This window comes from Felis catus, chromosome D2 (assembly GCF_018350175.1).
Source record: "Felis catus isolate Fca126 chromosome D2, F.catus_Fca126_mat1.0, whole genome shotgun sequence".
NCBI lineage: Eukaryota > Metazoa > Chordata > Mammalia > Carnivora > Felidae > Felis > Felis catus.
This window is the reverse complement of record NC_058378.1, coordinates 24,756,418-24,778,931: the sequence shown is the minus strand read 5'-3', so window position 1 is coordinate 24,778,931 and position 22,514 is coordinate 24,756,418. Positions and strand designations below refer to the sequence as shown.

The window sequence follows — 22,514 nt, the reverse complement described above, 5'->3', positions numbered from 1 at the left end:
CTGGTCAAGGTGGGAGTGAGGACTGGGGAGTGGGTGGGGCTCAGGGAAGGCGGGGCCGGACTGGCGTACACTCGCTCGCGGGCTAACTTTCCTCTCGCGAGAGGCGTATCTTCAGCTGCTTGAAGTCTTCTCTGACGTCACGCGGGGATGGGCAGCCTTGTTGAAACTTGAGTAAAATGGCTGAGTTGTGCTCTTGGCCTCTCAGGTTTTCTTCCAGCATGATTTTTTTCCCCCCAAATCCTTCAGATTGCTACGCCTTCTCTTGCTCTCCAGACCTCACCTTTATTCGTGTACCTGATTGATTTTTTCAAAAATCAGATTTGAGAGGTGCCTGTGTGGCTCAGTGCATTAAGCCTGCGGCTGCAGCTCAGGTTATGATCTCGCGGTCTGTGAGTCAGAGCCCCTCTTTGGGCTCTCTGCTGTCAGCACAGAGCCCGCTTTGTAGCCTCTGTACCCCTCTCGGTGCCCCTCCCTCACTTGCTCTCTCTCAAAAGTAAATAAATGTTAAAGAAAAAAAAAAAGCAAAAGCAAAAATCAGATTTGAGCAACGCTAAGCCAGGCCCTGGACTAGGGAAACAAATAATTATGGGCTCAGCCCTCAAGGTGCTGGCAAACTAATAAAATAATATGGATTACAAATAGCCAAATATAATACTTGATTAAGTTAACAATTGTGCGCTAAACCACTGTGCTAGGTTCTTTCAAGGAATTCACTGACAAAAAAATTAGTTGTGATTTATGCTGTAAAGGGAACAGACAGGGAGCTGTGATAGAGGCACCATGAGTTGCACAGCTTCAAAAAAATGAATTTGATCAAGAGTCATGTGAGCTTGGAAGAGGACCCCAAGCTTCAGCTGAGACCACAGCCCTGGTGTACACCTTGATTGCAGCCTTGTGAGATCCTGGGCAGAGGACTCACTGAAGCCATGCCCAAACTCCTGACCCATGGAAATTGTGAGATAATGGATGAGTGTTGTTTTAAGCCAGTAAGTTTGAGATAATTTGTTATATGGCAAAGAATCCTATTACAGACTCCTTTGAGGCAGTAAAATCCAGAGGCAGAACTTTTCTTGATAAACCATAAATGTGGGTAGTAAATTCATGTTACTGCACTAATAACTAGTGGATGTTTAGTGGACAGTTTTAATACCTCTAAAGGAAACTTCAGTGGCAGATGGACAAGGAAGGAAGGAGAGTATGATGTATTCAAGCACTCACCAGTGTTTGAGAGAAACTTCAGATCAGCAAAAGAGAGGACATGATGGATATACACAGCCAAGTGGTGAGACAGACATTGTATCCACCAGCCCTGTTCTCTGCCACTTGCTGTCATGCTGTTGACCTGACCAGTCATAGGCTATGAAGAGCATTGGGGGCATGGCCATGTCATCAAAGGAAAAGGTCACAGGCCTGCAAAGACTTTAGAGCTATCCCAGCTGATTCCTTTGAAATTTGGGAAACAGCAGCTGCACTTGAAGCTTGCAATGGCTGTTTTCACTACTTGGAGGTATGTATTCCTTCAGACACGTGGACAACTTCTTTGCCTTTTGGGAAAAGCCCATTTATCTCCTGAGACCATCAGTGGAGGGTTATAGAAATCCTCAGGCTCTTCTGGCTGGGAACATAGCTGGCTTCTGGCTGGGAACTATTACTGAGTCAGATGAGAAGAGCTCACACTAGGTCTCTGCTGCAACTCGCAAAATGGGGCCAGAGGCTTTTGGAAGAACATTTAAAAGCTGAAAAGCTTTCTGCTTTCTGTGGCTCACCTGGAAAATATATCTCATGTTAAAGAATCCATTCCTAAATGGCCCACCAGTGACAGACTTGCCACATTGGAGAGGTTCCAGAATTTACCACAAGACTCAATTTCAGATATTCCTTATATATTACCTGCTCTAATCTCATACCCATCTATAGCATCATGATAGTTCAGTCTCTTCTTGAATGCTTACTACTCCAATCAAAGCAGATGGGTTTTTTTTAAATCTTTTGTTTTAATGTTTATTTATTTTTAAGAGAGAGAGCATGCACACACATGAGTAGGGGGAGGAGAGAGAGGAGGACAGAGGATTTGAAGTGGGCTCTATGCTGACATCAGAAAGCCCAATGTGGGGCTCTAACTCACAAACTGAGATCATACCTGAGCTGAAGTCAGAAGCTTAACCAGCTGAGCCACCCAGGCACACCTGTTGTGCTGTGTTTTTAATGATTAGAGAATTCTTCCTTTGTTTGAACTGTAATCTGTCTTCCTGTGACTGCCATGCCCTAAGTTTGTATAAATCACTATAACACCTATGTGTGAACACATGCACAATCTGTTCCCTGCTATCAAAATGTAATATGTGCATACCCTTGATTCAGCAATTCCTATAGAAATACTAGCACAATTATAGAAAATAAAGGTATGTGAGGACGTTCACTGGGGCTTTGTAATAATGCTTTCCCTAGTTTGGGAACAGTTCAAGTAAATATAGAAGGATCATTTGACAGAGATTCTGTAGAGGGCATTCCTGCATCGAGTAGGAGCTTCGATTGATAACCTCAAAAGTTTGTGTAGTTATAAGCCTTTGGTGTGCTCATTTACAGGAGGAGAGGAGAGCAGACACTTCTGGTCTCCTGCTCCATCTTCTCTACCTTTGTTGTTTCTGCTCAGCACAGGAACTCCATGGAAAAGGGCATCAGGATAAGGTTAGTATCAGGAAGCTTCACATGGTCCTTGAGGTGCTGGGGCGGGGGGGGGGGGGGCCCTCTGATTGTACCGTGGAAAAGGGAGTCCAATATGCCTCCCACACCTGCTTCGTTTATAGACTGCCCAGTGAATCCACCCAAAGCACAGTCTCTTCTGTAGTCAGGAAACCTACAGGGCCACCAAAGGGGCAATAACAAGGGTAGCAGCAGGGGCAGCAGCAACAGTGCTGGGCGCAAGGCAGCAACCAAGTCTGCAGGCCGAGGACAGATCAACACAGCAATGTCAGGAGCAGCCAGCAAGGGCCCAGGAGGGTGAGGAGCCAGCATGGTTATGGCAGAACCACTGACATGCCCTCAATGGGTATTTAAGTGGTTGTGGCAGGTGCTTCTCACACGTCCTTGAAAGGTACTTCCAGACGTGATGGCAAGTCCCAACTAGATGGGGAATTGTTCTGTATCCAAGCAGGGCGGCAGGTAGATGGGTGCTTACTGTTGTAATTTCCCTATTTTCCTATGTCTGAGGACATATAAAGCGATCTTATAATCACTGACAGCCAGGTGGCAGTTGTGATGAAGTTGCATTGCCTTAGAAAACCTTTAACCAGAGGGGCACCTGGGTGGCTCAGTCGGTTGGGTGTCTGACTTCAGCTCAGGTCATTATCTCACAGTTCTGTGCTGACAGCTCAGAGAGTCTGCTTTGGATTTTGTGTGTCTCTCTCTTTGGATTCATTCTGTCTCTGCCCCTCCCTCACTTGTGATCTGTCTCTCAAAAATAAATAAATGTAAAAAAAAAAAATGTTTTTAAAGAAAACCTTTAACCAGAGGCATGCCACTCTTGATCTTAGGGTCGTGAGTTCAAGCCCCACACTGGGCACGGAACCTACTTAAAAAAGAGGAGAAAAGAAAACTTTTAACCAAATTTCTTTCATTTATGTTTACCTTTTTATGTATGAACAAGAGTGATATGGGACAAAAATATGTCTTAGTCTGAAGTACCAACCTCTTTCACTATACATAAAATCAAAATTTAAGTAATGAAAACAATGGCTAAATTTCAGAGAAAACCACTTGGCTGGAACAGTTAGCATGTAAGTGGATAACCCTCTTTCCTGTATTGCTTGGTATGAGGACTTACCTTCCTGCTTCGTCATTCCTTGATTTCAAAGGAGCCACCAAATTCTTCCCCTTTCCAGATTCATCGTGAACAAAAGTAGGACTGCCTTCAACTTTAAATGAAAACTAACCATAGTTTTAGATGTCTGTTTTTAAGACTGAGCTTGATGTTGAACAGAGGGTAAACACTATCTTGCTTCAAGTTGGTTCAAGTGCTTCTTGAAGATTTAAATTTCTTCTTTTTCCTGAAACCTTTTTATCCCCATTTCTCAAAAGCAATGGGTTTAACTTTGTAGAACACTTTGCAGGGTTCCAAGCACTTACATGTACAGTTGCTCATTCAATTCCAACAGGCTCAAATTAGTGACTTGCCCAATGTCATAAAATTGCTAAGTAGCCGAACTAGGTCTGAAATCTGGGTCTGTCTGGCTTTAAGCCCAGTACTCTTTCCGCTACAAGCCGCTGAATATCTACTGGATTGACATTGAATGTTGGTAATAGCAGAAATAGACCGTTAGGGTAACCCACTGTAATTACACAGGTTATTTTGGGTTTTCCTAAATTCACAGTCCTGAGTACCCAGCCAGTCAAGCTAAAAAGGGAGTTTCTATTGTTAGTGGCTCTGTCCTCCTCCAGGGTATTTGCCAAGAACTATTCACAAACCAGACTGGGCAGGAACAGGCTCTGTGAGGGAGGGGGAGGGTAGCTGTGAAGTGGCAGGCTCTAACTCCTCGGACTCTGAGCCAAGCTGTCCAGTTGCTTCAGCGTGAGCCAGGATGAAGAGAGCCAAGTTAGGCAGGAGTCAGGCATTCTATTCAACAAAGTTCAACAGAGGAGAGGCCAAGGAAAGTAGAATTTCAGGGCAGGTTTCTTACCCAGTAAGCTGACACCTGGGAAAAGTCAGTCAAATAAAGGCAGAAAGGCAATGATTCAACCAACTTTGTATTAGGTTAGTGTTTGTCAAACAAGGGAGCAGAAGCGAACTCTCCAGAATCCCAAAATGTCCTTGGACTGTGTATCTGCTGGTGCACCAGCAGGGCCCCTTTGTTTCCATATAGAAAAAATAACTTCTGTGTTTATTTGTGGTGGCATGAAGGAAACCCTTTTCATATATATATGTATATATATGTGCATGTGTGTGTGTGTATATGTGTGTGTGTGTATATACACACATGATTTTTAATTTGTTTTTAATGTAGTCTCTACACCCAATGTTGGACTTGAACTTGCAACCTGGAGATTAAGATTTGCATGCTTTACAGACTGAGCCAGCTAGGCACTCCCCCCTATATGTTTTTTATAAGCACTTCAGAACACTGAGACTTGTATAATCAAATCCTCTTCAACCATTATAGTCACCACCCCCAATTACACCGACCTCAAACTTCCATTTCTACCTCTTGCTCTGACCCTTTGTGGCAAAGTGCTGATTCATGTGGACTTTGTTTCAAACGGAGGGGTCACACATTGAGAAGGGATTAAGGGAATCATGAGATATTGGAAGATGATAAGGTTTGGTTACTCTTAAATAAATATAGATGAGGGGAGACTTAGAAACTGAATGGTAGAGAAGAAATGATTGAAGTCATAAGGCAGAATTTTCTTCCTTAAGTTTCTAGGAAAGATTTGCCTCCAGCTTCCTTTTAAAAAGTATTTTCCAAGGTTGTCAAAATTCTCAAGTCCATTGTTAACCTATTTAGTGCCTCTGTGTCCATGCTTCCTGCTGCCATTCTACCTAAGCAGCACTAGTACAGGAGACCTTTGATTGACAGTTCTGAGAAGACATGTAAGGGCTTCAGGGAAGGAAGGGGTCATAGCAAAGTGGTACAGACAAAATAAGAATTTTACCACTAATTGAATATTTTACCTCTCACTTTCACTGTACTCTTTACTTCTGAGATGGTCTTTCCACAAGTCATTGTACTTTCCCCACCCTTCAGGGAACTGGAAAACCCTCTTAGAATCCTGTAGCAAATGATTCTAAAACAAACAAACAGTAAGAAGGCAGGGGAGATGGGGGGTGGAGAGAGGGAGAGGATGGGGGGGCGGGGGGGAGAGAAAGAGAAAAGAGGAGGAAGAGGAAGACAGAAGAAGACAGGAAGAAAGGGAAAGAAAGAGAGAAACAGAGAGAGAGAGAAGAGGAAGGGAGGAGGAGGAGAAGGAGGAAGGGGGAGGGAGGAAAGTATGACAAATACATTGTACTTTCTATCCTGACATGTTTACATCATATGCTGTTGACATTCAGTCCAGAAGCAACTGTGGGGAGAATGGTAAACCTCAGATGTTAGGACCTTGGGACTACGGCCAGAGAATTTTCATAGCATACCTGGAGGCTGGCCAGTCTTCAGCCTTGACCAGACACTTAGGTTATTCCGTGCCGAATTCTCTCTCACCAGTTCTAAAACCTGAGGGACTCTGATTGACTTCCATGGCTTGACTGCCATGTTCATCACACTATTCTTTTCCAGTTTGGGTGTTGGGGGAAGGGAGAAAAATAATCGGGGAAATAAACCAATTGGAGAATTTTTGGTTACAGTGGTGAAATAATTTACAGAACTCTCTTAAATTCTTCAATTATGACAGAGTAAGTATCGATTAAATCGTAATTATTGTCTGTGTTTTATAGGAAGTATATTTGAGGAGATCCAGTGGCTCAATCAGCGCACAGTGCACGGTACTTACATAGGAAATACATTTTGTAATTGTATAAACAAAGCTTTTTTTGCATAGATGCACTTTTTGTATCACATATGAAAATTTTCAAATATAATAGTATCACGAACACCAGTATATACAAACTCTGTATTTGGTAGTTAACATTTTACCATATTTTCTCCATCTATTGTTAGCTAAAAATTTTTAAGTAAATTATAAATAATATTTTACTTTCCTCTAATTACTTTAGTATTCATCTCTAAAAAATAAGAGCATTTTCCCTACTTTATTCTATAATACTTTAGTTGTACATAACAAAATTAACATCAATTCCTTAACATCAACCTATACCATAGTCAGATTTCCCCAACTGCCCACAAAATGCCAGAATTATAGCAGGTCAAGATCCCATCAAAGTCCACATCTTGCATATAATAGTTATGTCTCTTAATTCTCTTAATTTCCTTTTGATCTAGATAAATCCTGACTTTTTTTGTGTGTGACATTTACTTTTTGAGAGTCTTGGCCAGTTGTCCACTCTCCTACTCTGTTTTATTTTTTTTTATTAAAAAAATTTTTTTTAACATTTATTCATTTTTGAGAGACAGAGAGAGACAGAGTGTGAGTGGTGAAGGGGCAGAGAGAGAGGGAGACACAGGATCTGAAGCAGGCTCCAGGCTCTGAGATGTCAGCACAGAGCCTGACATTGGGCTCAAACCCATGGACCGTGAGATCATAACCTGAGCCAAAGCTGAATGCTTAACCAACTGAGCCACCCCGGCACCCCTATCTCCTACTCTGTTTTTAATCATTGATTACACTTTCTAAAATCATTGTGGGGGTGCCGGGGTGGCTCAGTTGGTTGTGCGACCGACTTTGGCTCAGGTCATGATCTCATGGTTTGTGAGTTCAAGCCCCGCTTTGGGCTCTATGCTGACAGCTCAGAGCCTGGAGCCTGCTTCTGATTGTGTCTCCCTCTCTCTCTCTGCCTCTCCCCCACTCATGCTCTGTCTCTCTGTCTCAGAAATAAACATAAAAAAATAAATAAAACCATTGTGTGTGTGTGTGTGTGTGTGTGTATATATATATATATTTTTTTTAAATAGACTCCACATCCAACGTGGGGCTTGAACTCACAACCCTGAGATGAAGAGTTGCACACTACTGACTGAGCCAGCTAGGCACCCCTAGAGATGTATATTAAATGTACTTTCTTCATATATTCACTTATAAGAAGCCTTAAAGTAAGTAATATAAAGAACATCAAATTTTGATTTTATGACCATGAATCTTGTGCCACCTATTTTAATTGTTACTCTTTTTGTTGCAAATAGCAGAAACCAGCCTTGACTAGACCAAATCAAATGGAGAATTTAATAGAACTTATTAGTTATGAATTGCATTTTCCTGCATATAATACAAAGTCCCAGAATAAAAATGACTTAAGTAAGATAGAAGTCTGTAAAAGAACTCGAGAGAAGAGCAGTCTAGGCTTGGCATAGAAGATCTATAACAGGGGCCCAAGCTCTCTCTCCACTACACGTGCAGTCACGTGGTTTTCATCTCATGATTGACTCTCAACCTGTTACCTCTTCCCTTGCTTTTATCATCAGCATGTTTGGAAGGAGTAGTGCCTCCTCAGGGACCATTCTCATTAACAACTTACACCTCTCCCTTTTCTTGTGGACCTCAGTGAAGATTTGAATTAATTTTAATCCTTAGTTCATCACCATACATCATTAGTAATCCATGCTTGGCACTTTTTTATTTATTTGTAACTGATGTATTTGGAATATAATAAACACCCATGAACCCACCATTACTACAAAACAAAGCTAATATGAACATTCTTGTCCATATATTTTGGAGCACATATGCATGCATTTCTGCTGAGGATATACGTAGGGCTAGGATTGCTGGGTATGAAAGAGCAGACCTAGGCCGGCTGACTAGTGACTATGTCCCCAACATGGCCACAGAAAGAAGTTCCTGCTCAAACCTCAGACCACGCATCCTCCCCTTGAGTAACTTATGTTTTCTAAGAAAGCAGGCTACCGATTGATGCATTCTTCCTAAGTCTGAGGTGGGAGGAAGGGGAGTGTGAGAGGCATGGAAAGTGTGAGTAGAAGAAGGAGGGCTTCTCTCAGGTAGGGGCCAGAGGCAGGAGCCCTCAACCCTGTCCAGGCTTAGAATGACCTGGGAGCATTTTACCCCTACCCAAACCAATTAATCAGAGTCTCTGGGGATGGTGTTTGGTGCTAGGTATTTATATAGCACAGCAAGGCTGACAGCCAATGGTTAATAGGTGACCAGTGAGAAATGTTCTGTATACACCGAGGCCAAACATGTTAGAGATCCTCAGACACAGTGGTTCTTAAACTTCAGGTGCATCAGAATCTCCTGGAAGACTTGTTCAAACACAGATTGCTGAACCCTACCCCCAGAGTTTCTGATTCAGTAGGTCTGTGACCACCAGGCCCAACATTTGCATTTTTAACAAGTTCCAGGTGAAGCTGATAATTGCTGATCTGGGACCACACCTTGGCAGCCATTGTGCTATCCTTCCACAGCCAATCGGCTGAGGCCATGACCCTTCCCCAGCCAATCGGCTAAGGCCATGATCCCTATAAAACCTTTGTGCTTTTGAAACCCTCACCCCATCTCACCCCATCTCACCCCATCTCACCCCATCTCACCCCATCTCACCCCATCTCACCCCATCTCACCCCATCTCACCCCATCTCACCCCATCTCACCGCTGCGTCGGTGCAAGTAGGGGGTTGAGCTCGAGCTAGCTTGAATAAAGGCCCTTTGCTTTTGCATCGGACTCAGCTCCCTAGTGGTCTTTGGGGATCATGAATTCTGGGCATAACAGGTATGTGTATGTTCAGTTTTAGTAGATAAAGTCGGTTTTCCAAAATGCTTACGCCAATTTACACTAACACTGGCAGTGAATGAAAATGCCATTTGCTTTAAATTGCTGTCAATACATTTTTTTTTTGTCTTTATCATTTTAACCATCTGTTGATGTGTAGTTTTTCTTACTGTTTACCTCTTTCAAAGTTGATTTGTGCTCCCATTACTTTATCCTGGTAAGGGATATTCTCCTGACATCTCTGTTAATTTTTTGATCACCACATCTAATGACTTTTCTTCAATTTATGCCCCTTCACCTCTCAGTAACATTTGATATCACTAGCCACCACTTTCTTCTGGAAACTCTGTTTCATTGACTTCCATGACTTTGCATTACCCTGGAAAGTACACCTTTAGCCACAATTCCAAAATCCAGTACTCCCTGAAAACAGAAAGTTTTTATATTAATTATTTGGTGGCAAAATCCATTCTGACCTATCATGAGACTATTTAGTCCTTCTTTATCCTACTCATGTTTACATGATTCATTGAGGATTTGTTAATGCAAATATTTATTATGAGATACTGCCCCAGTCTCTGTAATATGCAGTATAAGCACCATATGAACTTTTGAAAATTCCGAAAATTCTGAATTCTGAAGTATATTTGACTCTTATTTTTCTATTTTTGATTTTAGAGAGAGCATGCATGTGATTGGGGGAGAAGGGCAGAGGGAGAGAGAGAATCTTAAGCAGGCTCCACGCTTAGTGCAGAGCCTGACTTGGGGCTTGATCCCAGGACCCTGGGATCATGAGACCTGAGCTGGAATCAAGAGTCAGATGCTCAATTGACTGAGCCACTCAGCCACCCTAGATCTTTGGATAAAATTTTGTGGGCTATTGTAGAAAAAGCATAGCCCTTGGAGTCAGATAAACATGTGTTGATTCCACTTCATTCAACTTCTTAATTCAACCTCTTGAAATTCCAGTTTTGTTTTTTTAATCTCATCTCTACACCAGGGGCTGAAATAACTAGCTGATAAGGCTGTGAACATCCTTACTTGTATGACTCCTACATCTAAAACTCAATATATTGAAGACTGAGCTCACCATCCTCCCTGCCCCTGACCACGTGTTTCTTTGTTCCTTATCTCAGGGCGTGGCACCAGCTTCCCACCCATTTGCCCAACTCAGAAACCCAGCACCATCCTCCATTTAGTCCTCCTTTCCCGGTCCATTAGCAAGTCCTGTCAATTCTACATCATGAGGGGTTCTCAATTCTGCATATTTCTCTCCATTCCCACTACCAGCTTGCCTATCTCATTATAAGAGACTTCTAGGTTGTCTTCCTGTCTCCAGTGCTGCCACTTTTCAGTTTACTGTCCGTGCTAAAGCCAAAGCGATCAGTGCAAATTTGATTATGGCACTCTCCTGCTTACAGCTATTGCCTTCTTACTGCCCTAAGATAAAGCCCCAGTTCTATCATGATGTTCAAGGTCTTCCCAAGTTGTCTGCTTATCTCTCTCTAGATTAATGGGGAAACTACCTTTAGTTCCCTACCTTGCCATATCCTTTCTTGTGCCCTGATCTACTTTTTTTTTAAATTCTTCACAATGTTGCCAATTTAACTGCTCTTGTTTTAAAGATTTTTTTTAATGTTTATTTATTTTTGAGAGGCAGAGATAGAGCATGAGCAGGGGAGAGGCAGAAAGAGAGAGGGGGAGACACAGAATCCAAAGCAGGCTCCAGGCTCTGAGCTGTCAGCACAGAGCCTGACGCAGGGCTCGAATCCACAAACCATGAGATCATGACCTGGGCCGAAGTCAGACGCCTAACTGGCTGAGCCAACCAGGCACCCCTAAATGCTTTTAAAAAAGATGTTTATTTATTTTGAGAGAAAGAGAGCATGAGTGAGCAGAGGAGGTGCAGAGAGAGGGAGATAGAATCCCAAGCAGGCTCCACGCTGTCAACCCAGAGCTCAGTGCAGGGCTTGAACCCACGAACTGTGAGATCATGACCCAAGTCGAAGTGAGACACTAACCGACTGAGCCACCAAAGCACCTCCCTCGCCCTGGTCTTTGACTATGCTTTATCTGTAGTTTGAAGCATGCTTCTCCCACACTTTTACCTGGGATCATTTTCATGCAAACTTAAGATTTTACTTTGAATGAGATTTGCTTCAGAAAAATTAATCTGTTTTGGACAGAACTGTGTTATTCCAAAATTAATATGTTGGAGCCCCAACCCTCAATGTAACTCTCTGTGGGAGAGGGTCGTGAAGGAGGGAATGAAGGTTAAACGAGGTCATAAGAGTGGGATCCTAATCCTGTAAGACTAGGATCCTCCTAAGAAGAAGAGACACCAGGGAAAAGCCCATTGTGAGGACACAGTGAGAAGGTAGCCATCTATAAGCCAAGGAGATAGAGACCTTAAGAGAAACCGATTCTGCCAAACTTGATCCTGGGCTTTTAGCCCCCAGAACTGAGAAAATAAATTTCTGTTGTATAAGCTACTTCGTCTGTGGTGTTTTGCTCTGACAGCCTTAGCAGACTAATACATAATCCTTCCTCTGTCTTCTCATGGATGCTATCATTCTTCCATCAGAATCTTCATCATGTGACATTGTAATTATCTTTGTTTTCCACATCTCTGTATCTCCTTTTAGACTGGAAGCTACCCGCTCCCCCACCCCCACCCCAGGGCAGGGATTTCTCTTTTATTGTTTGCCTTGTAGCCTAGCTCCTCACATAATAGCTAGCATATCATAGGCACATAATAAATATTTTTGAATGAATAAATTAATTAATAGAATAACATGTAAATGTTCTTGTGTGGTTAACAATACGTATTAACACTCAGTGTTTGTTGCTTCTTTCTGTTTCTCCTGTTTCTAATTGCTTCTTCCTATCACAAGCTCCTTTACCCACCCAATAAATGTTACCCACCCAAACAGTTGGAGTCTACTGTTTATTTATTTTTTAAATGTTTATTTATTTTTGAGAGAGAGTATGTGAGCAGGGGAGGGGCAGAGAGAGAAGGGAACAGAGGATCTGAAGCGGGCTCTGTGCTTGAGAACAGAGAGCCAGATGTGGGGCTCAAACTCACAAATCATGACCTGAGCCAAAGTCGGACACTTAACCAACTGAGCCACCCAGGTGCCCCAAGTCTACTATTTAAATTTAGACATGCCCACGCAAGTCTGAAGATCTTATAGGACAAACCCACCAGCTGTGTCTATGTATGAGATATTATGTGTCTCCTGAGAATCCAGCATGACACATTTGACCTAGGAGTAACAAGCCTCTGTCTGTGGGGAGAAGTGACCCAAAGTGTAGTGTGATGTCTGTTAGTAGGGGAGCCTGCTAGCCTGGTTCCATTCTAATACAGGCCATCTCCGAAAGGGAGTGTACTATTTGGCTAGGGCTGACATAACAAAGTACCACAGACTTGGTGACTTAAACAACAGAAATTTATTTTCTCTAAATTCTGGAGGCTATTCTTTGAGGGACACCTGTCATGTTGCATTGGGGTCCTCCTATATGACTTCATTCTATACCCTAATTATTTCTTTCAAGGCCATAATTCTAAATACAGTTGCATCCTGAAGTACTAAGGGCTTGGACTTCTATATATGAATTTTAGGGGGACACAATTCAGTCCATAATAGGCAGTGAGGCATTCATGTCTACACTGCCATTGAATGTTGCAGTTTGAGTACCACACCAGGGACAGGAGCCAGAGAAATGGCATATTGCCTAGCAGAGGTGATAGGACCACCCACAGGAGAAGGAAGACACAGCGGTAGCCAGCAAAGAAGAACTAACCAGAAAAGGGGAAATGGAAGTTCTCAAGAACTCCAGAAACACTTGAGGGAAACTCTGAAGAGAGAGTTGTGTCCTATTCTAACAGGAAAAGGCTGCTGTGATACGTTACTTTGGCATTTTCCAAGACTGTGTTCTGAGCCCTCTACCCTAAACTCCCTTTAGACGGTGCACAATTTCATTTTTTTTAAAAAATTTTCTTAATGTTTCTTTATTTCTGAGAGAGGGAGAGAGAGCATGAGCAGGGGAGGAGCAGAGAGAGGGAGACACAGAATCCAAAGAAGGCTCCAGGCTCTGAGCTGTCAGTACAGAGCCAGATGCGGGGCTTGAACTCACAAACTGTGAGATCGTGACATGAGCTGAAGTCAGAGGCTTACCCAACTGAGCCACCTACGCGCCCCTACACAGTGCACAGTTTCAAATTGTGATGATCACCTTTTCAAAGGTTCTAATGAAAAGTACTCCTTTATTATCCTCAACCTATTTCCTATACCTGGATATTCTACTTCATTTCTAGCTTCTGGCTTTCCTGTTTTAGTTCATAAGCCAAACATTCTTTCATCTTTGATCTTCTGGTTTTGTCACTTCCAAGATCCCAAAAGTTAATCATAAAGATTCTACCTCTCTAATTTTTCTGAAGGATGCTTTCTTTTATTCATGATTTCTCACTGGTTCTACTAAATAGCTTTCAAACTTTTCATATTAAATGGCTTCTAAATTTTCTTGGCATTCCAATCAATCCCTCATAAATTATGATGATAATGATGATGATGAGGCTTTGGCCACAATAAGCCTCACTCTTCTCAACTTTAGTCATAGCTAGACTTACAGCAGGACCTGAGAAAAATTGAGAAATATTGGAATAAGCAGGCAGTGAGGCACTATATAGCAATGAAAATGAATAGCAGCCTACACATTATCATGGATGACTTTCAACCAGGGTTGAGTAAAAGAAGTCAAACAAGAACATGTCTGATATAGTTCTACTTATTGATCAAGTCATAAACAAGAACAAACAATGTTGTTCCGGGTACATAATTTGGGAAAACTGGAGAGGAAACATGTTAAACTCAAAGTTTAGGAGAATGGCTGTCTCTAGGGTAGAAGGAGGGACATGGTGGGAAGTTTTATCTATATCGATATCTATATCCATATCTATCTTGACATATTGCCATGACAGTATGGGGAACTGATCTGTATCTCAACAGAGTGGTGGGTATGTGGGTGCTTACTGTTGTAATTTTTCCCACTTTACCATCTCTGAAATTAGGTGATCATACAATCACTGTCAGCCAGGTAGCAGTTCTGATGAAGGTGTATTGCCTTGCAAATACATTAATAGGTATGAAGACTCATCTTCCTGCTGCACCATTCCTTGTCCTGAAGAGGAATTCAAGTCTTTCCCCATTTTCAACTTCACACAATGAAGCTGAATGAAGTTTCATAGAATGATACTTCTTTAACTTTAAATGGAAAGGAACTATAGATTTGTTTAAGACTGAGCATGGTGTTATATGGGTGGTAAGCATCATCTTGATTCAAGTGCAAAATCCTTGACCCTAGAGTCAGTCTTAATTACCTCTATTATTCCCCCCTCCACCTATAGTGGCTCACCTAGTATTTTGTGTGTAGGATAGTAGGTGAAATTCTTAAATAAACTTCAATACAGCTGAAACATGCTAAACAGTTAAATGAAAACTAAAATGTGTGTTTAGTGGTCTATACCTGCAGTTTCATGTCAAGACCTCTCAAATCAGAATATATCCACTCCTAGAGGTGTCTTATGGTGTGTTCCAGAGATTCTCAGAGTAGAATACTTCATTCGTCATCCTGCATTTTCAATATTACTTGTGAATAAGTAATTGAAAAAATTATTTTATTTGTACTTCAGACTTTAAAAAACTAATTAACTTGTTCCAACTGATGCAGGCTGCTTGGGTCCAAGGACCCAGAGTGGGTCTTGCAGGACCAGACAAGAGGGTCCTTGGCTTTATGCAGGATGGAAATCAAACATGAGCCAAGAGGAAGTGAGAACAGAGTTTACTGAAGATATAGAAAGAGAGCAGGTACAAACAGAGTGTCTGGGAGACTCAGAAAGAAAAGGAGAAAGTCTTATCTTTTCTTGGGGTCTGAGGATTTTATCAAGGACTGTGGTCTAGTGCAGGTGTCTTCTCAGGCATCTGGGAACTGGTAGAACAAAGACAATTGCTCAGGTGTCCTCCATAAGTCACTTTTGCCCTGGAGCCAGAGTTCTTGGTGTCAAGGTGTATGGGGTCAGTGGTCTCAGAAGGCATTCATGAGGATCTCGCTCTGTCACTCCTATTATGCTGAAACACTCCAAAGAAATCATTAACTCCTTGACCTGTACAAGGAGGGCATACATTAAGGTATGTGTGAGGTGGTGATGTAGGTCCTAGCAAGAACAGAGGCTGGAAAAAAAAAAAGTCTTTTATGGAGGTCCCTTCAGTTTCCCTGTCTCACAACCTCTTGTACACAAATCATAAGAAAATTAATAGGTAATAGCAAACTCCAAAATGCTCAGAAATAACTGAATGGATTTGGATTTGGTTTTGTAATTCTGGCAGAATGAGTAACTTTGGTTTTGTTTTGTGCTATTTTATTTAGTTATTTTCCATTTTATAGTCATTAAAGGAGATATATTCTTTGCAATAAGCAATGACGAGGGCATCCCCAGAACAGGGCTACCCAGGGCTAGCATTCAAGGCTTGGAGTTGTTAAAAAACCGAAAACCAACACAGTATATTTGAATATGTAATTGGCTTTATTCGTTGATTCATGAAGTGAGCAGCATCCCATCTAGCAAGTAGAAAGAAGCTCTGAGGAACCATACAGAATGGAAGGTGTTTATAGGCAGAAGGGGGCAGGGACAAGAATGCCATAAAGAAAAGAAAGGATCATTTCAGGCAAGGTCACCTTCCTTGGGGAAAGGGTGGAGATATACTCTGCAGATTAACTCAGAAGTGTTGACCAGGAAATTCCAGACTGATTGGTGTAAAATTCCATTCCTGGGAGAGGCTAAAACTGCAATTAAGTTAGGTATTAAGTCTTGGTTTGCTGGTACCCAGCTCCGCAGAAGTGACTCCATTTTGGGCCTGCTGTTTCTTTTTTAACAGAATGTAGACTTTTACACTTGTCTCCAAATGAAATTACTCTTACCACCCCCAGAGATACAGAAAAGACTGAGAACAGAAGGCATTTATCACACAATTTGAAATGTGTAGCCCTTCCTGGTTGCCATCCTTATAGTGCACTATGAATTAATATGTTTTATGAATCTTCCAGTTATCTTTTGAATGACATTGTTCAGTTTGTTAGATGTGAATCTTTAAACTATGCCCCAATTTTATACCAGTTTTTAGCATGTCTTCATCATTCAATATGGTGAGGCTTGGACCTCTCTGTCTCTCTCTCACACACACACACACACACACACACACACACACAAGGAGCCTATAGAACTACTGATTGTCTCATTTTGTTCACTATTGAATAAACACAACCTATGAAGCATTTTTCTGTCAGACTTACCTGGGATGTCTGTTCCCTATTTCTCACCAGCTTCTCCTTGAGTGAGAACTGGGGTCAAAAAAAAAAACAAACAAACAAACAAAAAAAAAAAACAAAAAAACAAAAAACCAACCTTCCAAAGCAGCATTTCTCTGAACCCCATCTCTAAGGAAACTCAAATTCTTTCCAAATAGGTCTAGAAATCCCCAGTGCCTCAAGTGTGTAAGTGTGTCCCATGCACTGAGTTCTTTTGTCTTCTCTGCTTAGGCTAAGATACTAGAAAGCAAATAAAGGATGATGTGGATTCTATGGCAACTACTAGTTATTGAATGTTTGCTATGTGTCAAGGCTACACAAGTCACAAGGAGAGGAGCAACCTGGAAATGGCAGCAGACATTCCCCTGTTCTTTGTAGAGACTCTGGGGAAGGAGAAGTCTTATTGCCCATTGACATCTGATTAAAACTTAGTCATAGTGGGAGCCTGGGTGGCTCAGTCGGCTAAGTGTCTGACTCTTGATTTCAGCTCAGGTCATGATCTTGATGAGGGAGCATGTGAGGCAGGGTGAGGGGCAAAGCACAAGCTAGCACACCACTACCTCCCATCCCCCATCTCCCATGGTATATGGTGATATTTTTTGCACACTCCCAGCTACCCCAAAACAGAAAAGGGCAAAAACAAAAACAAAAAGAAATGGTTAAACTGATAAGTCTCCACCAGTTTACCAGAAAAAGGCAATCTCTTTGTAGCCTAAAGTCCAGGAACTCCCTACTATCTTAATGTTACTGCTTTGCTAGAGGGAAAAACAACCTTAGCTTGGCAATAGCTAGGCCTCCAGTAAGTCTTTAGCATATGAAAGTCTCTTTGGAAACTCCCTCTTGACTTTATCTCCCCTGACCCAACAAAACAGTCACCCCCCCCAACAATCCCAGTGCAGCTCTTTCTGCCCACGGCCCTGTCCCTGTGCTTTAATAAAATCACTTTTTTGCACCAAAGACATCTTATAGAATTCTTTCTTGGCCATCAGCTCTGAACTCCACGAACCCCCATTACCCAAACTTTATCAATCTCATGGTCTGTGAGATTGAGCCCTGTGTTGGGCTCTGTGCTCACAGCACAAAGCCTGCTTGGGATTCTCTCTCTGCCCCTTCCTGGTTTGTATTCTGTATTTTCTCTCTCTCTCAAAATAAACATTAAAACAAAACAAAACAAAACAAACAAACAAAAAACCTTGGTCTTAAGATCCTTAAAACCTTGAGAAGACTGGAAACCAGAAAACATTGTAATTTCAAAGTTTTGGATGATTCTCCATGTTTGAAGTTGTAGAAACCTGAAGTCACTTTTGTGGTTAACTACCTCCTAATCTGGAAAAGTCTTCTAATAGGTGGTTAGTCCTAAAATGAGAAGTAAAAACCTTTGTTGACATAGTGACATTTTGAGGAACTTCACTTTGGGCAGCTGCACAGCTGCCTTGGGAGTGACCATGGTTTTAAAATGCTTTTTGTGGGGAAAGGTGGATTGCTTCTGGGAGATTAGTAACTTTTCAGGGGATTGCCTTTTAGCTGAGAGGCCAGGAGCACACCAAACGCCTATATTGGTACTACCTTGCGTAGAACCTTCTCTTGTTACTCTCCAAAGTGATGGCTTCTCCCTTTCTCTCCTCTTCAGGCTTTCTGCATCCCTGGCACCCCCTCACTCTTAACTGATGATCTTGCTTCAAACTTTACCAGGAAAATTAATGAAAATAGAGTTAATCAGTTGTAAGTAATTCCTTTAAACCTCTTCCTTTAACCAAAGCTGCTAATTTGCCTTCAGCTGTACCCTCTCTGTCTTCCTTCTCTGTGTCCACAGACCCTGAACTATCATATCACGATTCTCATCTAATCCTAATCAAAGCCCCACTGTGGCCCCTATGTAAAGTCCTGCCTCAAACAGACTCCAAAACTTCATAAATATTCTGAGTTTGCCCCGCCCCCCACTCTAAGACACTTAGACTATGCAGGTGGAGACTCCCTTAATTTGGTGAAGACAAACTTACCAACAGGCAGCACTTCCTCAAGAGAACTGGATGGCTCGGCTCCCTCTCACCGCAGGCACTCGCCTTCTAGAATTAGCCTTTGTCTTTTGAATTATTATTCTCTTTCTCTCTACTGGATCAGCACCCAATCCCACCCATCCTTAAATGCCCATCTCTTCCCACTGTGCATCCTCTTGGCTTCCTGTACTTGGAGAGATATACATACCAAAGCATCTAGCAATAGTACCATAGTGCACATACTGTTCTTTTCCTTTCACTGAACTACAGATCCTGGAAGGCTTGGAACTTTTGGAAGACTTTAGGAAGTCCTGAAAGACGTCTTTTGTCTCACTTTTCTAACCTCCCATTCTCTCTTTAATCCATTCTAAGGTGGCTGCTGCCCCTTCCAGTGAAGTGGCTACCTCAAAGTCACCAGAAATCTCCACTTGCTAAATCTAAATGTTGCAGGGCCATCTATAACCGGGGCACAGGGGTGCTAGAGCACCTGGCTCCAGGGGTCCCACACAGACCGGGTTCAGCCACCCGCCGCTGACAAAATCCAAAGGCAGAGAGATGAGTGGTGGGGAAACAAGAAAGGAATTTATTTCAGTGAGGCCCAGGAAGACAGCAGACTAGCATCTCAAAGACTGTCTCCAAAGTGCCCAAAATACTTCTAGGTTTATCTAAGGAAAATGTGGAACAAAGGTCAGGGAATACGTGCCGGTGGGCAGTGGAAGTCAGGCCGATCATTGACTTGGGGTCAATCACAGGTGGGCAGGAGCTTGCCGGTCAGGGTAGTCCCTGTTCTAGAAGCAGTAGATTCAGTTCCTGTCAGAGGATGCTGTGCCTGCAAGGTCTTTTATGTGAGTTAAGAGATAAGCTGGAAGGAAGAACTTATCCAATTAGAAGGTATAGACTGAAGTAAAAATGGAGGTAGTTGAAGTCCTCTTTCAAGTCCTCATCCTATTTCTTCTTGGCAGCGCTTGACACAGCAAACACTCTCTCCCTCTTATACTTTATCGCCTCGCGGAAAAGAATTTGCTGCACAGTGCATGAAGCATGGGCCACAAGGACCCTCACTGGCACCTGCTCCTCCCAAGGGCCTCCAAGGAGTTCTAGCCAAGTGTTCACAGGATCAGGTAATTTTGTTCAATTTGCAAAATGCTTTCACTGCAATCAGTCAAGACCACTGTCTCTTTTCATTCTGATCTCCACTTCATCATATTTCTCCCTGCATTAAGGATCCAGCTCGGGGGATTTGAGTTGCAAACACATTTAGTTTGGATTCAGTCACACCAGTGTAGTGGTACCAGTATGGCGGGACCTCTGGGAATATTCATTCAGCCCACTTTGCCAATCCCTCATCCAGAGTTGTGACATGAAAATTCGGACCTGGGGTCTTATCATGGCATCAACATGTCCTATGGCACCTGCTCTGTAAGTACATAGGATGTAGGGGATAATGTTTGAAACAGATTGAGCCGGAAGCTAATCTGTGAAAAAAAAAAAACTTCCCATCTTCACACACATATATTTGTAAGCAAGGGAATTGGATTCTCTTTGACAGTTTATGCAATTAGAAGTCCTCTCCTATCAGGTATGCACTTCATCATACAGCACATGCATTAAAAACGCACTGTGCTTTTACAAATGGCAATCATGCGGGGCACCTAGGTGGCTCAGTCAGTTAGGCATCCGACTTCAGCTCAGCTCACGATTTCGGTGAGTTTGAGCCCCACATAGGGCTCTGTGCTGACAGTTCAGAGCCTGGAGCCTGCTTCAGATTCTGTGTCTCCCTCTCTCTGCCCCTCCCCCTCTTGCACTCTCTCTCAAAAATAAATAAACATTAAACAAATGGGAATCATGCAAAACAATTTATCAGAAGCAAACTATAGGGCAGGAACCTGAACAGCACTGCAGTGAGTATACACGTGTGTAAAGTTGAGTGTTTTATGCATCTTGTCATGTTGGATTACATTTTAATGTGCTTGCCACTTCTTGTCCTTCAAAATCGAGTGGTTCCAGATGAAATGGCCCCAAAATTGGCACCAAGAGATTGAAGTGGTTGGAAGAAACTCGTGTTTCAGACACAAAATTCCTATACGTTGTCATCTATAAGTATGTAGAATAAAAGAAATTTGATTTCACAATTGCATTGCTCTATGCAATGTCACAGCAATTTACAATTTATTTGAATTGCTCTTGTGTATATGTTCATTTTAGATCTTTATTTTTTGGTATTAGCGATTATTTCACTATTCAACTATGATGAGGTGGTACTGAAAAAAAGAAAGGGAAGGTAGAAGGTTTAAAATGCCAAAAAAATATTTTTTTATTACATCACAACAGACACTAAAGGCCCTGGTATTCAGAATCATGAAGATTAGGGAAAGATTCATGCTAGCCAACAGAAGGGATAAAAGCAATTATGATAATCAAGACACTTGAAACAAGAAACAGAAAACAGAGGATGAAAGTAATAGTAAAGGAAAAAAAGCCGTGTACAGTCAATAGAATGCACAAAAACAGAAGCTTTGATGAATTTATTGATTTTGATAATTCCCATGATCTTTTTTAAAAGTTTATTTATTTATTTGAGAGAGATAGAGACATTGTGAGTGGGGGAGGGACAGAAAGAGAGGGACAGAGAGAGAATCGCAAGCAAGCTCCATGCTGACAGCACAGAGCCTGACACGGGGCTCAAACTCACAAAACTGTGAGATCATGACTTGAGCCGAAACCGAAAGTCAGACGCTTAACTGACTGAGCCATCCAGGTGTCCTGATAATTGCCATGATCTTTCATTGTGGTCTGTTATAAGGAGCAATGATTTCAGTCAACATTGAATAATGAAAGAGTTAAGTATTTCCAAATTTTGATCTAATAATATTCACAGAGAATTCAACAGAACAGATCATGGGAAAACATATACTTTTTTAAAAAAATATACTTCTCAAATGGATACAGTTTATTTATATTCAAAAACAGACAGTTATGAGAACCTGGCTAGCCTATTCTAAAACTAAAGATTGCATTTATTATTTTGTTTATAAACTGTTTTCAACAAGACAGATTATATAAGATGGGTTTTTGGCCTGGATAAATGCACTAAGAAGTTTAAAAAGTCCAGAAAAACTGAGGGCTTTCCCCCTAAGGTCAGGAACAAGACAGGGATGTCCACTCTCACCACTGTTATTCAACATAGGATTGGAAGTCTTAGCCTCTGCAATCAGACAACACAAAGAAATAAAAGGCATCCAGATCAGCCAGGAGGGGTCAAGCTTTCACTCTTCACAGATGACATGATACTCTATGTAGAAAACCCAAAAGATTCCACCAAAAAAACTGCTAGAACTGATCCATGAATTCAGCAAAGTTGCAGGATATAAAATCAATGCACAGAAATTGGTTGCATTCCTATACACCAATAATGAAGCAACAGAGAAATCAAGGAATCTATCCCATTTACAATTGCACCAAAAACCATAAAATACCTAGGAATAAATCTAACCAAAGAGATGAAAAATCTTTACACTGAAAACTATAGAAAACTTATGAAAGAAATTGAAGAAGATACACAAAAAATGGAAAAATATGCCATGATCCTGGATAGGAAGAACAAATATTGTTAAAATGTCGATACTACCCAAAGCAGTCTACATTTTCAATGCAATACCTATCAAAATAACACCACAGAGCTAGAACAAACATTCCTAAAATTTGTATGGAACCAGAAAAGATCCTGAATAGCCAAAGCAATCTTGAAAAAGAAAACCAAAGCTGGAGGCATCACAATCCCAGGCTTCAAGTTGTATTACAAAGCTATAATCATCAAGATG

The 22,514-nt window shown here is 41.8% G+C and overlaps 1 long non-coding RNA gene across 1 annotated transcript in view; it reads left to right on the top strand.

Annotated features, from left to right (window-relative positions):
- The first annotated feature begins 2,104 nt into the window (after positions 1 to 2,104).
- The window catches only part of LOC123380788, a 33,350-nt gene continuing 12,940 nt past the window's right edge, over positions 2,105 to 22,514 (top strand). The window contains exons 1-2 of the long non-coding RNA XR_006586969.1: positions 2,105 to 2,688; positions 19,656 to 19,814. This is a non-coding gene — a long non-coding RNA (uncharacterized LOC123380788). The remainder of the gene's footprint in view (positions 2,689 to 19,655; positions 19,815 to 22,514) is intronic.